Source organism: Phyllobates terribilis, unplaced genomic scaffold, assembly GCF_046119375.1.
Source record: "Phyllobates terribilis strain yellow unplaced genomic scaffold, ASM4611937v1 Scaffold_40__1_contigs__length_11209783, whole genome shotgun sequence".
NCBI classification, from domain to species: domain Eukaryota; kingdom Metazoa; phylum Chordata; class Amphibia; order Anura; family Dendrobatidae; genus Phyllobates; species Phyllobates terribilis.
The window spans coordinates 7,005,838-7,019,775 of NW_027362800.1; the positions used below are offsets into that span (position 1 = coordinate 7,005,838).

At 44.9% G+C, this 13,938-nt stretch overlaps 11 non-coding genes across 11 annotated transcripts; all 11 read right to left on the reverse strand.

Annotated features, from left to right (window-relative positions):
* Positions 1 to 502: 502 nt before the first annotated feature.
* LOC141188900 (U2 spliceosomal RNA) lies at positions 503 to 693 on the reverse strand. The gene has a single exon (XR_012262976.1). It is a non-coding gene; the product is annotated as a U2 spliceosomal RNA (small nuclear RNA).
* Positions 694 to 1,814: 1,121 nt separating this feature from the next.
* LOC141188902 (U2 spliceosomal RNA) lies at positions 1,815 to 2,005 on the reverse strand. The gene has a single exon (XR_012262978.1). It is a non-coding gene; the product is annotated as a U2 spliceosomal RNA (small nuclear RNA).
* Positions 2,006 to 3,126: 1,121 nt separating this feature from the next.
* On the reverse strand, positions 3,127 to 3,317 carry LOC141188903 (U2 spliceosomal RNA). Its single transcript, XR_012262979.1, has one exon. It is a non-coding gene; the product is annotated as a U2 spliceosomal RNA (small nuclear RNA).
* A 1,121-nt stretch (positions 3,318 to 4,438) lies between these two features.
* LOC141188904 (U2 spliceosomal RNA) lies at positions 4,439 to 4,629 on the reverse strand. The gene has a single exon (XR_012262980.1). It is a non-coding gene; the product is annotated as a U2 spliceosomal RNA (small nuclear RNA).
* A 1,120-nt stretch (positions 4,630 to 5,749) lies between these two features.
* Positions 5,750 to 5,940, reverse strand: LOC141188905 (U2 spliceosomal RNA). The gene has a single exon (XR_012262981.1). It is a non-coding gene; the product is annotated as a U2 spliceosomal RNA (small nuclear RNA).
* A 1,121-nt stretch (positions 5,941 to 7,061) lies between these two features.
* On the reverse strand, positions 7,062 to 7,252 carry LOC141188906 (U2 spliceosomal RNA). The gene has a single exon (XR_012262982.1). It is a non-coding gene; the product is annotated as a U2 spliceosomal RNA (small nuclear RNA).
* A 1,121-nt stretch (positions 7,253 to 8,373) lies between these two features.
* On the reverse strand, positions 8,374 to 8,564 carry LOC141188907 (U2 spliceosomal RNA). The gene has a single exon (XR_012262983.1). It is a non-coding gene; the product is annotated as a U2 spliceosomal RNA (small nuclear RNA).
* A 1,120-nt stretch (positions 8,565 to 9,684) lies between these two features.
* LOC141188908 (U2 spliceosomal RNA) lies at positions 9,685 to 9,875 on the reverse strand. The gene has a single exon (XR_012262984.1). It is a non-coding gene; the product is annotated as a U2 spliceosomal RNA (small nuclear RNA).
* A 1,121-nt stretch (positions 9,876 to 10,996) lies between these two features.
* LOC141188909 (U2 spliceosomal RNA) lies at positions 10,997 to 11,187 on the reverse strand. Its single transcript, XR_012262985.1, has one exon. It is a non-coding gene; the product is annotated as a U2 spliceosomal RNA (small nuclear RNA).
* Positions 11,188 to 12,308: 1,121 nt separating this feature from the next.
* On the reverse strand, positions 12,309 to 12,499 carry LOC141188910 (U2 spliceosomal RNA). The gene has a single exon (XR_012262986.1). It is a non-coding gene; the product is annotated as a U2 spliceosomal RNA (small nuclear RNA).
* A 1,121-nt stretch (positions 12,500 to 13,620) lies between these two features.
* LOC141188911 (U2 spliceosomal RNA) lies at positions 13,621 to 13,811 on the reverse strand. Its single transcript, XR_012262987.1, has one exon. It is a non-coding gene; the product is annotated as a U2 spliceosomal RNA (small nuclear RNA).
* Positions 13,812 to 13,938: the final 127 nt, after the last annotated feature.

Here is a 13,938-nt window from a genome sequence, read left to right on the forward strand (position 1 = left end):
AGACAACGTTTCAGAAAAGGCATTGTAGCAAACCAAAAAAGAAATTTTAAGCGCAGCAGAGTAACCAGCTCACATACCTGTTAGCTCAGGTGAGTTTAAAAGGCTGCTGTTGATAACAAGGGCATTTGCTAAATAGATGGTGTGTGTGCAACAATATACTGAAAGGTCAATTATATTGTGCAGCTTATCTCACCACCTGTAGTTATTTAGGTGAAAGCTCCAAAATGCTTGCCTAATATGTCTGTTTATCCAAAAGGAAGTATAGAGGGAGAGCTAGATGGATAGCATTGCATTACATTACATTACATGGCAATGCAATGCACAGTTGCTGAAGTTGAACCAAAATGAGCTTGTCATCTGGCTTCTGCAACTTTTAACATGAAAAATCCAATGAGGAGAAGAAAAGCAAAGCCAAAGAGTCCATCCCAAAATCCGACAAACAAGCAAAATGAACAAAAAGCATTGAATTCAATTCTTTCTGATTTTAGAAACTGCATTAAAGAAGGGGTGCACCGGTCCTGGAGATACTGCAATACCAGGTCAATGCGTGGAGTGGACAGAGCAAGCTCTTTTTCCATCTCCCTGTTCTAAAAATCCATTTAATATATGGTCCCCAGATAGGGGACGTATCAGATATTAAACTGATAAGAACAGATACTACACTTGATCTTAGCCAAAAGGCCGAGAAGCGATAACAGGAATTGGTTTCCGACTACGGTGCCACCCAAGGATTCTGAAAAGTCCATTTGTGGAGATGGCCACCTGGACTCCCGTTAAGAAGACATGCTGTCAACCTCTAGATCCCTCACATGCCTGCACTTTTCGGCTTGCTGCTGCTGCAATCCACGCGTTTTAGATCTGCATAACTCCACCTCTTTTAGCACAGTACCCTCAACCCCCGGCTGTTCCCACCCGCCTCAACACCGTTGGAAGGGAGGAGAACCAATTAAGGCGGGGGGGGGGGTGGAACGAGCAGCTGTCTACCCTTAGCAGGAGGGTTGCTGATTAATTACCTCTCCTGCTGCTGCTGCTGCTGGCTGTCCAGCAGCAGACTGAAGGTGGCTGCTGCTGTGCGCAGGTATATAAAGGCTCAGAGCCTATTATGACACGCGCAGCCAGCGTTCCATTGCCACATTCCGTCTACTGCAGGCGGGATACCTGGATGGCTGAATGTCACTGAGAAGCTCACAGAGACCGCCATAAGCAACAGTTTAAAAGAATGCCACAGACTAATCAACCAAACTTTTTGGGTTGGTTTCTCTTTTATAGTCTGCAGGCATTAAATGAAAGAAGTCAGTGTTCCAGCAGAGGGAGACAACGTTTCAGAAAAGGCATTGTAGCAAACCAAAAAAGAAATTTTAAGCGCAGCAGAGTAACCAGCTCACATACCTGTTAGCTCAGGTGAGTTTAAAAGGCTGCTGTTGATAACAAGGGCATTTGCTAAATAGATGGTGTGTGTGCAACAATATACTGAAAGGTCAATTATATTGTGCAGCTTATCTCACCACCTGTAGTTATTTAGGTGAAAGCTCCAAAATGCTTGCCTAATATGTCTGTTTATCCAAAAGGAAGTATAGAGGGAGAGCTAGATAGATAGCATTGCATTACATTACATTACATGGCAATGCAATGCACAGTTGCTGAAGTTGAACCAAAATGAGCTTGTCATCTGGCTTCTGCAACTTTTAACATGAAAAATCCAATGAGGAGAAGAAAAGCAAAGCCAAAGAGTCCATCCCAAAATCCGACAAACAAGCAAAATGAACAAAAAGCATTGAATTCAATTCTTTCTGATTTTAGAAACTGCATTAAAGAAGGGGTGCACCGGTCCTGGAGATACTGCAATACCAGGTCAATGCGTGGAGTGGACAGAGCAAGCTCTTTTTCCATCTCCCTGTTCTAAAAATCCATTTAATATATGGTCCCCAGATAGGGGACGTATCAGATATTAAACTGATAAGAACAGATACTACACTTGATCTTAGCCAAAAGGCCGAGAAGCGATAACAGGAATTGGTTTCCGACTACGGTGCCACCCAAGGATTCTGAAAAGTCCATTTGTGGAGATGGCCACCTGGACTCCCGTTAAGAAGACATGCTGTCAACCTCTAGATCCCTCACATGCCTGCACTTTTCGGCTTGCTGCTGCTGCAATCCACGCGTTTTAGATCTGCATAACTCCACCTCTTTTAGCACAGTACCCTCAACCCCCGGCTGTTCCCACCCGCCTCAACACCGTTGGAAGGGAGGAGAACCAATTAAGGCGGGGGGGGGGGTGGAACGAGCAGCTGTCTACCCTTAGCAGGAGGGTTGCTGATTAATTACCTCTCCTGCTGCTGCTGCTGCTGGCTGTCCAGCAGCAGACTGAAGGTGGCTGCTGCTGTGCGCAGGTATATAAAGGCTCAGAGCCTATTATGACACGCGCAGCCAGCGTTCCATTGCCACATTCCGTCTACTGCAGGCGGGATACCTGGATGGCTGAATGTCACTGAGAAGCTCACAGAGACCGCCATAAGCAACAGTTTAAAAGAATGCCACAGACTAATCAACCAAACTTTTTGGGTTGGTTTCTCTTTTATAGTCTGCAGGCATTAAATGAAAGAAGTCAGTGTTCCAGCAGAGGGAGACAACGTTTCAGAAAAGGCATTGTAGCAAACCAAAAAAGAAATTTTAAGCGCAGCAGAGTAACCAGCTCACATACCTGTTAGCTCAGGCGAGTTTAAAAGGCTGCTGTTGATAACAAGGGCATTTGCTAAATAGATGGTGTGTGTGCAACAATATACTGAAAGGTCAATTATATTGTGCAGCTTATCTCACCACCTGTAGTTATTTAGGTGAAAGCTCCAAAATGCTTGCCTAATATGTCTGTTTATCCAAAAGGAAGTATAGAGGGAGAGCTAGATAGATAGCATTGCATTACATTACATTACATGGCAATGCAATGCACAGTTGCTGAAGTTGAACCAAAATGAGCTTGTCATCTGGCTTCTGCAACTTTTAACATGAAAAATCCAATGAGGAGAAGAAAAGCAAAGCCAAAGAGTCCATCCCAAAATCCGACAAACAAGCAAAATGAACAAAAAGCATTGAATTCAATTCTTTCTGATTTTAGAAACTGCATTAAAGAAGGGGTGCACCGGTCCTGGAGATACTGCAATACCAGGTCAATGCGTGGAGTGGACAGAGCAAGCTCTTTTTCCATCTCCCTGTTCTAAAAATCCATTTAATATATGGTCCCCAGATAGGGGACGTATCAGATATTAAACTGATAAGAACAGATACTACACTTGATCTTAGCCAAAAGGCCGAGAAGCGATAACCAGAATTGGTTTCCGACTATGGTGCCACCCAAGGATTCTGAAAAGTCCATTTGTGGAGATGGCCACCTGGACTCCCGTTAAGAAGACATGCTGTCAACCTCTAGATCCCTCACATGCCTGCACTTTTCGGCTTGCTGCTGCTGCAATCCACGCGTTTTAGATCTGCATAACTCCACCTCTTTTAGCACAGTACCCTCAACCCCCGGCTGTTCCCACCCGCCTCAACACCGTTGGAAGGGAGGAGAACCAATTAAGGCGGGGGGGGGGGTGGAACGAGCAGCTGTCTACCCTTAGCAGGAGGGTTGCTGATTAATTACCTCTCCTGCTGCTGCTGCTGCTGGCTGTCCAGCAGCAGACTGAAGGTGGCTGCTGCTGTGCGCAGGTATATAAAGGCTCAGAGCCTATTATGACACGCGCAGCCAGCGTTCCATTGCCACATTCCGTCTACTGCAGGCGGGATACCTGGATGGCTGAATGTCACTGAGAAGCTCACAGAGACCGCCATAAGCAACAGTTTAAAAGAATGCCACAGACTAATCAACCAAACTTTTTGGGTTGGTTTCTCTTTTATAGTCTGCAGGCATTAAATGAAAGAAGTCAGTGTTCCAGCAGAGGGAGACAACGTTTCAGAAAAGGCATTGTAGCAAACCAAAAAAGAAATTTTAAGCGCAGCAGAGTAACCAGCTTACATACCTGTTAGCTCAGGTGAGTTTAAAAGGCTGCTGTTGATAACAAGGGCATTTGCTAAATAGATGGTGTGTGTGCAACAATATACTGAAAGGTCAATTATATTGTGCAGCTTATCTCACCACCTGTAGTTATTTAGGTGAAAGCTCCAAAATGCTTGCCTAATATGTCTGTTTATCCAAAAGGAAGTATAGAGGGAGAGCTAGATAGATAGCATTGCATTACATTACATTACATGGCAATGCAATGCACAGTTGCTGAAGTTGAACCAAAATGAGCTTGTCATCTGGCTTCTGCAACTTTTAACATGAAAAATCCAATGAGGAGAAGAAAAGCAAAGCCAAAGAGTCCATCCCAAAATCCGACAAACAAGCAAAATGAACAAAAAGCATTGAATTCAATTCTTTCTGATTTTAGAAACTGCATTAAAGAAGGGGTGCACCGGTCCTGGAGATACTGCAATACCAGGTCAATGCGTGGAGTGGACAGAGCAAGCTCTTTTTCCATCTCCCTGTTCTAAAAATCCATTTAATATATGGTCCCCAGATAGGGGACGTATCAGATATTAAACTGATAAGAACAGATACTACACTTGATCTTAGCCAAAAGGCCGAGAAGCGATAACAAGAATTGGTTTCCGACTACGGTGCCACCCAAGGATTCTGAAAAGTCGATTTGTGGAGATGGCCACCTGGACTCCCGTTAAGAAGACATGCTGTCAACCTCTAGATCCCTCACATGCCTGCACTTTTCGGCTTGCTGCTGCTGCAATCCACGCGTTTTAGATCTGCATAACTCCACCTCTTTTAGCACAGTACCCTCAACCCCCGGCTGTTCCCACCCGCCTCAACACCGTTGGAAGGGAGGAGAACCAATTAAGGCGGGGGGGGGGTGGAACGAGCAGCTGTCTACCCTTAGCAGGAGGGTTGCTGATTAATTACCTCTCCTGCTGCTGCTGCTGCTGGCTGTCCAGCAGCAGACTGAAGGTGGCTGCTGCTGTGCGCAGGTATATAAAGGCTCAGAGCCTATTATGACACGCGCAGCCAGCGTTCCATTGCCACATTCCGTCTACTGCAGGCGGGATACCTGGATGGCTGAATGTCACTGAGAAGCTCACAGAGACCGCCATAAGCAACAGTTTAAAAGAATGCCACAGACTAATCAACCAAACTTTTTGGGTTGGTTTCTCTTTTATAGTCTGCAGGCATTAAATGAAAGAAGTCAGTGTTCCAGCAGAGGGAGACAACGTTTCAGAAAAGGCATTGTAGCAAACCAAAAAAGAAATTTTAAGCGCAGCAGAGTAACCAGCTCACATACCTGTTAGCTCAGGTGAGTTTAAAAGGCTGCTGTTGATAACAAGGGCATTTGCTAAATAGATGGTGTGTGTGCAACAATATACTGAAAGGTCAATTATATTGTGCAGCTTATCTCACCACCTGTAGTTATTTAGGTGAAAGCTCCAAAATGCTTGCCTAATATGTCTGTTTATCCAAAAGGAAGTATAGAGGGAGAGCTAGATGGATAGCATTGCATTACATTACATTACATGGCAATGCAATGCACAGTTGCTGAAGTTGAACCAAAATGAGCTTGTCATCTGGCTTCTGCAACTTTTAACATGAAAAATCCAATGAGGAGAAGAAAAGCAAAGCCAAAGAGTCCATCCCAAAATCCGACAAACAAGCAAAATGAACAAAAAGCATTGAATTCAATTCTTTCTGATTTTAGAAACTGCATTAAAGAAGGGGTGCACCGGTCCTGGAGATACTGCAATACCAGGTCAATGCGTGGAGTGGACAGAGCAAGCTCTTTTTCCATCTCCCTGTTCTAAAAATCCATTTAATATATGGTCCCCAGATAGGGGACGTATCAGATATTAAACTGATAAGAACAGATACTACACTTGATCTTAGCCAAAAGGCCGAGAAGCGATAACAGGAATTGGTTTCCGACTACGGTGCCACCCAAGGATTCTGAAAAGTCCATTTGTGGAGATGGCCACCTGGACTCCCGTTAAGAAGACATGCTGTCAACCTCTAGATCCCTCACATGCCTGCACTTTTCGGCTTGCTGCTGCTGCAATCCACGCGTTTTAGATCTGCATAACTCCACCTCTTTTAGCACAGTACCCTCAACCCCCGGCTGTTCCCACCCGCCTCAACACCGTTGGAAGGGAGGAGAACCAATTAAGGCGGGGGGGGGGGTGGAACGAGCAGCTGTCTACCCTTAGCAGGAGGGTTGCTGATTAATTACCTCTCCTGCTGCTGCTGCTGCTGGCTGTCCAGCAGCAGACTGAAGGTGGCTGCTGCTGTGCGCAGGTATATAAAGGCTCAGAGCCTATTATGACACGCGCAGCCAGCGTTCCATTGCCACATTCCGTCTACTGCAGGCGGGATACCTGGATGGCTGAATGTCACTGAGAAGCTCACAGAGACCGCCATAAGCAACAGTTTAAAAGAATGCCACAGACTAATCAACCAAACTTTTTGGGTTGGTTTCTCTTTTATAGTCTGCAGGCATTAAATGAAAGAAGTCAGTGTTCCAGCAGAGGGAGACAACGTTTCAGAAAAGGCATTGTAGCAAACCAAAAAAGAAATTTTAAGCGCAGCAGAGTAACCAGCTCACATACCTGTTAGCTCAGGTGAGTTTAAAAGGCTGCTGTTGATAACAAGGGCATTTGCTAAATAGATGGTGTGTGTGCAACAATATACTGAAAGGTCAATTATATTGTGCAGCTTATCTCACCACCTGTAGTTATTTAGGTGAAAGCTCCAAAATGCTTGCCTAATATGTCTGTTTATCCAAAAGGAAGTATAGAGGGAGAGCTAGATAGATAGCATTGCATTACATTACATTACATGGCAATGCAATGCACAGTTGCTGAAGTTGAACCAAAATGAGCTTGTCATCTGGCTTCTGCAACTTTTAACATGAAAAATCCAATGAGGAGAAGAAAAGCAAAGCCAAAGAGTCCATCCCAAAATCCGACAAACAAGCAAAATGAACAAAAAGCATTGAATTCAATTCTTTCTGATTTTAGAAACTGCATTAAAGAAGGGGTGCACCGGTCCTGGAGATACTGCAATACCAGGTCAATGCGTGGAGTGGACAGAGCAAGCTCTTTTTCCATCTCCCTGTTCTAAAAATCCATTTAATATATGGTCCCCAGATAGGGGACGTATCAGATATTAAACTGATAAGAACAGATACTACACTTGATCTTAGCCAAAAGGCCGAGAAGCGATAACAAGAATTGGTTTCCGACTACGGTGCCACCCAAGGATTCTGAAAAGTCCATTTGTGGAGATGGCCACCTGGACTCCCGTTAAGAAGACATGCTGTCAACCTCTAGATCCCTCACATGCCTGCACTTTTTGGCTTGCTGCTGCTGCAATCCACGCGTTTTAGATCTGCATACCTCCACCTCTTTTAGCACAGTACCCTCAACCCCCGGCTGTTCCCACCCGCCTCAACACCGTTGGAAGGGAGGAGAACAAATTAAGGTGGGGGGGGGGGTGGAACGAGCAGCTGTCTACCCTTAGCAGGAGGGTTGCTGATTAATTACCTCTCCTGCTGCTGCTGCTGCTGGCTGTCCAGCAGCAGACTGAAGGTGGCTGCTGCTGTGCGCAGGTATATAAAGGCTCAGAGCCTATTATGACACGCGCAGCCAGCGTTCCATTGCCACATTCCGTCTACTGCAGGCGGGATACCTGGATGGCTGAATGTCACTGAGAAGCTCACAGAGACCGCCATAAGCAACAGTTTAAAAGAATGCCACAGACTAATCAACCAAACTTTTTGGGTTGGTTTCTCTTTTATAGTCTGCAGGCATTAAATGAAAGAAGTCAGTGTTCCAGCAGAGGGAGACAACGTTTCAGAAAAGGCATTGTAGCAAACCAAAAAAGAAATTTTAAGCGCAGCAGAGTAACCAGCTCACATACCTGTTAGCTCAGGTGAGTTTAAAAGGCTGCTGTTGATAACAAGGGCATTTGCTAAATAGATGGTGTGTGTGCAACAATATACTGAAAGGTCAATTATATTGTGCAGCTTATCTCACCACCTGTAGTTATTTAGGTGAAAGCTCCAAAATGCTTGCCTAATATGTCTGTTTATCCAAAAGGAAGTATAGAGGGAGAGCTAGATAGATAGCATTGCATTACATTACATTACATGGCAATGCAATGCACAGTTGCTGAAGTTGAACCAAAATGAGCTTGTCATCTGGCTTCTGCAACTTTTAACATGAAAAATCCAATGAGGAGAAGAAAAGCAAAGCCAAAGAGTCCATCCCAAAATCCGACAAACAAGCAAAATGAACAAAAAGCATTGAATTCAATTCTTTCTGATTTTAGAAACTGCATTAAAGAAGGGGTGCACCGGTCCTGGAGATACTGCAATACCAGGTCAATGCGTGGAGTGGACAGAGCAAGCTCTTTTTCCATCTCCCTGTTCTAAAAATCCATTTAATATATGGTCCCCAGATAGGGGACGTATCAGATATTAAACTGATAAGAACAGATACTACACTTGATCTTAGCCAAAAGGCCGAGAAGCGATAACAAGAATTGGTTTCCGACTACGGTGCCACCCAAGGATTCTGAAAAGTCGATTTGTGGAGATGGCCACCTGGACTCCCGTTAAGAAGACATGCTGTCAACCTCTAGATCCCTCACATGCCTGCACTTTTCGGCTTGCTGCTGCTGCAATCCACGCGTTTTAGATCTGCATAACTCCACCTCTTTTAGCACAGTACCCTCAACCCCCGGCTGTTCCCACCCGCCTCAACACCGTTGGAAGGGAGGAGAACCAATTAAGGCGGGGGGGGGGTGGAACGAGCAGCTGTCTACCCTTAGCAGGAGGGTTGCTGATTAATTACCTCTCCTGCTGCTGCTGCTGCTGGCTGTCCAGCAGCAGACTGAAGGTGGCTGCTGCTGTGCGCAGGTATATAAAGGCTCAGAGCCTATTATGACACGCGCAGCCAGCGTTCCATTGCCACATTCCGTCTACTGCAGGCGGGATACCTGGATGGCTGAATGTCACTGAGAAGCTCACAGAGACCGCCATAAGCAACAGTTTAAAAGAATGCCACAGACTAATCAACCAAACTTTTTGGGTTGGTTTCTCTTTTATAGTCTGCAGGCATTAAATGAAAGAAGTCAGTGTTCCAGCAGAGGGAGACAACGTTTCAGAAAAGGCATTGTAGCAAACCAAAAAAGAAATTTTAAGCGCAGCAGAGTAACCAGCTCACATACCTGTTAGCTCAGGTGAGTTTAAAAGGCTGCTGTTGATAACAAGGGCATTTGCTAAATAGATGGTGTGTGTGCAACAATATACTGAAAGGTCAATTATATTGTGCAGCTTATCTCACCACCTGTAGTTATTTAGGTGAAAGCTCCAAAATGCTTGCCTAATATGTCTGTTTATCCAAAAGGAAGTATAGAGGGAGAGCTAGATGGATAGCATTGCATTACATTACATTACATGGCAATGCAATGCACAGTTGCTGAAGTTGAACCAAAATGAGCTTGTCATCTGGCTTCTGCAACTTTTAACATGAAAAATCCAATGAGGAGAAGAAAAGCAAAGCCAAAGAGTCCATCCCAAAATCCGACAAACAAGCAAAATGAACAAAAAGCATTGAATTCAATTCTTTCTGATTTTAGAAACTGCATTAAAGAAGGGGTGCACCGGTCCTGGAGATACTGCAATACCAGGTCAATGCGTGGAGTGGACAGAGCAAGCTCTTTTTCCATCTCCCTGTTCTAAAAATCCATTTAATATATGGTCCCCAGATAGGGGACGTATCAGATATTAAACTGATAAGAACAGATACTACACTTGATCTTAGCCAAAAGGCCGAGAAGCGATAACAGGAATTGGTTTCCGACTACGGTGCCACCCAAGGATTCTGAAAAGTCCATTTGTGGAGATGGCCACCTGGACTCCCGTTAAGAAGACATGCTGTCAACCTCTAGATCCCTCACATGCCTGCACTTTTCGGCTTGCTGCTGCTGCAATCCACGCGTTTTAGATCTGCATAACTCCACCTCTTTTAGCACAGTACCCTCAACCCCCGGCTGTTCCCACCCGCCTCAACACCGTTGGAAGGGAGGAGAACCAATTAAGGCGGGGGGGGGGGTGGAACGAGCAGCTGTCTACCCTTAGCAGGAGGGTTGCTGATTAATTACCTCTCCTGCTGCTGCTGCTGCTGGCTGTCCAGCAGCAGACTGAAGGTGGCTGCTGCTGTGCGCAGGTATATAAAGGCTCAGAGCCTATTATGACACGCGCAGCCAGCGTTCCATTGCCACATTCCGTCTACTGCAGGCGGGATACCTGGATGGCTGAATGTCACTGAGAAGCTCACAGAGACCGCCATAAGCAACAGTTTAAAAGAATGCCACAGACTAATCAACCAAACTTTTTGGGTTGGTTTCTCTTTTATAGTCTGCAGGCATTAAATGAAAGAAGTCAGTGTTCCAGCAGAGGGAGACAACGTTTCAGAAAAGGCATTGTAGCAAACCAAAAAAGAAATTTTAAGCGCAGCAGAGTAACCAGCTCACATACCTGTTAGCTCAGGTGAGTTTAAAAGGCTGCTGTTGATAACAAGGGCATTTGCTAAATAGATGGTGTGTGTGCAACAATATACTGAAAGGTCAATTATATTGTGCAGCTTATCTCACCACCTGTAGTTATTTAGGTGAAAGCTCCAAAATGCTTGCCTAATATGTCTGTTTATCCAAAAGGAAGTATAGAGGGAGAGCTAGATAGATAGCATTGCATTACATTACATTACATGGCAATGCAATGCACAGTTGCTGAAGTTGAACCAAAATGAGCTTGTCATCTGGCTTCTGCAACTTTTAACATGAAAAATCCAATGAGGAGAAGAAAAGCAAAGCCAAAGAGTCCATCCCAAAATCCGACAAACAAGCAAAATGAACAAAAAGCATTGAATTCAATTCTTTCTGATTTTAGAAACTGCATTAAAGAAGGGGTGCACCGGTCCTGGAGATACTGCAATACCAGGTCAATGCGTGGAGTGGACAGAGCAAGCTCTTTTTCCATCTCCCTGTTCTAAAAATCCATTTAATATATGGTCCCCAGATAGGGGACGTATCAGATATTAAACTGATAAGAACAGATACTACACTTGATCTTAGCCAAAAGGCCGAGAAGCGATAACCAGAATTGGTTTCCGACTACGGTGCCACCCAAGGATTCTGAAAAGTCCATTTGTGGAGATGGCCACCTGGACTCCCGTTAAGAAGACATGCTGTCAACCTCTAGATCCCTCACATGCCTGCACTTTTCGGCTTGCTGCTGCTGCAATCCACGCGTTTTAGATCTGCATAACTCCACCTCTTTTAGCACAGTACCCTCAACCCCCGGCTGTTCCCACCCGCCTCAACACCGTTGGAAGGGAGGAGAACCAATTAAGGCGGGGGGGGGGGTGGAACGAGCAGCTGTCTACCCTTAGCAGGAGGGTTGCTGATTAATTACCTCTCCTGCTGCTGCTGCTGCTGGCTGTCCAGCAGCAGACTGAAGGTGGCTGCTGCTGTGCGCAGGTATATAAAGGCTCAGAGCCTATTATGACACGCGCAGCCAGCGTTCCATTGCCACATTCCGTCTACTGCAGGCGGGATACCTGGATGGCTGAATGTCACTGAGAAGCTCACAGAGACCGCCATAAGCAACAGTTTAAAAGAATGCCACAGACTAATCAACCAAACTTTTTGGGTTGGTTTCTCTTTTATAGTCTGCAGGCATTAAATGAAAGAAGTCAGTGTTCCAGCAGAGGGAGACAACGTTTCAGAAAAGGCATTGTAGCAAACCAAAAAAGAAATTTTAAGCGCAGCAGAGTAACCAGCTCACATACCTGTTAGCTCAGGCGAGTTTAAAAGGCTGCTGTTGATAACAAGGGCATTTGCTAAATAGATGGTGTGTGTGCAACAATATACTGAAAGGTCAATTATATTGTGCAGCTTATCTCACCACCTGTAGTTATTTAGGTGAAAGCTCCAAAATGCTTGCCTAATATGTCTGTTTATCCAAAAGGAAGTATAGAGGGAGAGCTAGATAGATAGCATTGCATTACATTACATTACATGGCAATGCAATGCACAGTTGCTGAAGTTGAACCAAAATGAGCTTGTCATCTGGCTTCTGCAACTTTTAACATGAAAAATCCAATGAGGAGAAGAAAAGCAAAGCCAAAGAGTCCATCCCAAAATCCGACAAACAAGCAAAATGAACAAAAAGCATTGAATTCAATTCTTTCTGATTTTAGAAACTGCATTAAAGAAGGGGTGCACCGGTCCTGGAGATACTGCAATACCAGGTCAATGCGTGGAGTGGACAGAGCAAGCTCTTTTTCCATCTCCCTGTTCTAAAAATCCATTTAATATATGGTCCCCAGATAGGGGACGTATCAGATATTAAACTGATAAGAACAGATACTACACTTGATCTTAGCCAAAAGGCCGAGAAGCGATAACCAGAATTGGTTTCCGACTATGGTGCCACCCAAGGATTCTGAAAAGTCCATTTGTGGAGATGGCCACCTGGACTCCCGTTAAGAAGACATGCTGTCAACCTCTAGATCCCTCACATGCCTGCACTTTTCGGCTTGCTGCTGCTGCAATCCACGCGTTTTAGATCTGCATAACTCCACCTCTTTTAGCACAGTACCCTCAACCCCCGGCTGTTCCCACCCGCCTCAACACCGTTGGAAGGGAGGAGAACCAATTAAGGCGGGGGGGGGGGTGGAACGAGCAGCTGTCTACCCTTAGCAGGAGGGTTGCTGATTAATTACCTCTCCTGCTGCTGCTGCTGCTGGCTGTCCAGCAGCAGACTGAAGGTGGCTGCTGCTGTGCGCAGGTATATAAAGGCTCAGAGCCTATTATGACACGCGCAGCCAGCGTTCCATTGCCACATTCCGTCTACTGCAGGCGGGATACCTGGATGGCTGAATGTCACTGAGAAGCTCACAGAGACCGCCATAAGCAACAGTTTAAAAGAATGCCACAGACTAATCAACCAAACTTTTTGGGTTGGTTTCTCTTTTATAGTCTGCAGGCATTAAATGAAAGAAGTCAGTGTTCCAGCAGAGGGAGACAACGTTTCAGAAAAGGCATTGTAGCAAACCAAAAAAGAAATTTTAAGCGCAGCAGAGTAACCAGCTTACATACCTGTTAGCTCAGGTGAGTTTAAAAGGCTGCTGTTGATAACAAGGGCATTTGCTAAATAGATGGTGTGTGTGCAACAATATACTGAAAGGTCAATTATATTGTGCAGCTTATCTCACCACCTGTAGTTATTTAGGTGAAAGCTCCAAAATGCTTGCCTAATATGTCTGTTTATCCAAAAGGAAGTATAGAGGGAGAGCTAGATAGATAGCATTGCATTACATTACATTACATGGCAATGCAATGCACAGTTGCTGAAGTTGAACCAAAATGAGCTTGTCATCTGGCTTCTGCAACTTTTAACATGAAAAATCCAATGAGGAGAAGAAAAGCAAAGCCAAAGAGTCCATCCCAAAATCCGACAAACAAGCAAAATGAACAAAAAGCATTGAATTCAATTCTTTCTGATTTTAGAAACTGCATTAAAGAAGGGGTGCACCGGTCCTGGAGATACTGCAATACCAGGTCAATGCGTGGAGTGGACAGAGCAAGCTCTTTTTCCATCTCCCTGTTCTAAAAATCCATTTAATATATGGTCCCCAGATAGGGGACGTATCAGATATTAAACTGATAAGAACAGATACTACACTTGATCTTAGCCAAAAGGCCGAGAAGCGATAACCAGAATTGGTTTCCGACTACGGTGCCACCCAAGGATTCTGAAAAGTCCATTTGTGGAGATGGCCACCTGGACTCCCGTTAAGAAGACATGCTGTCAACCTCTAGATCCCTCACATGCCTGCACT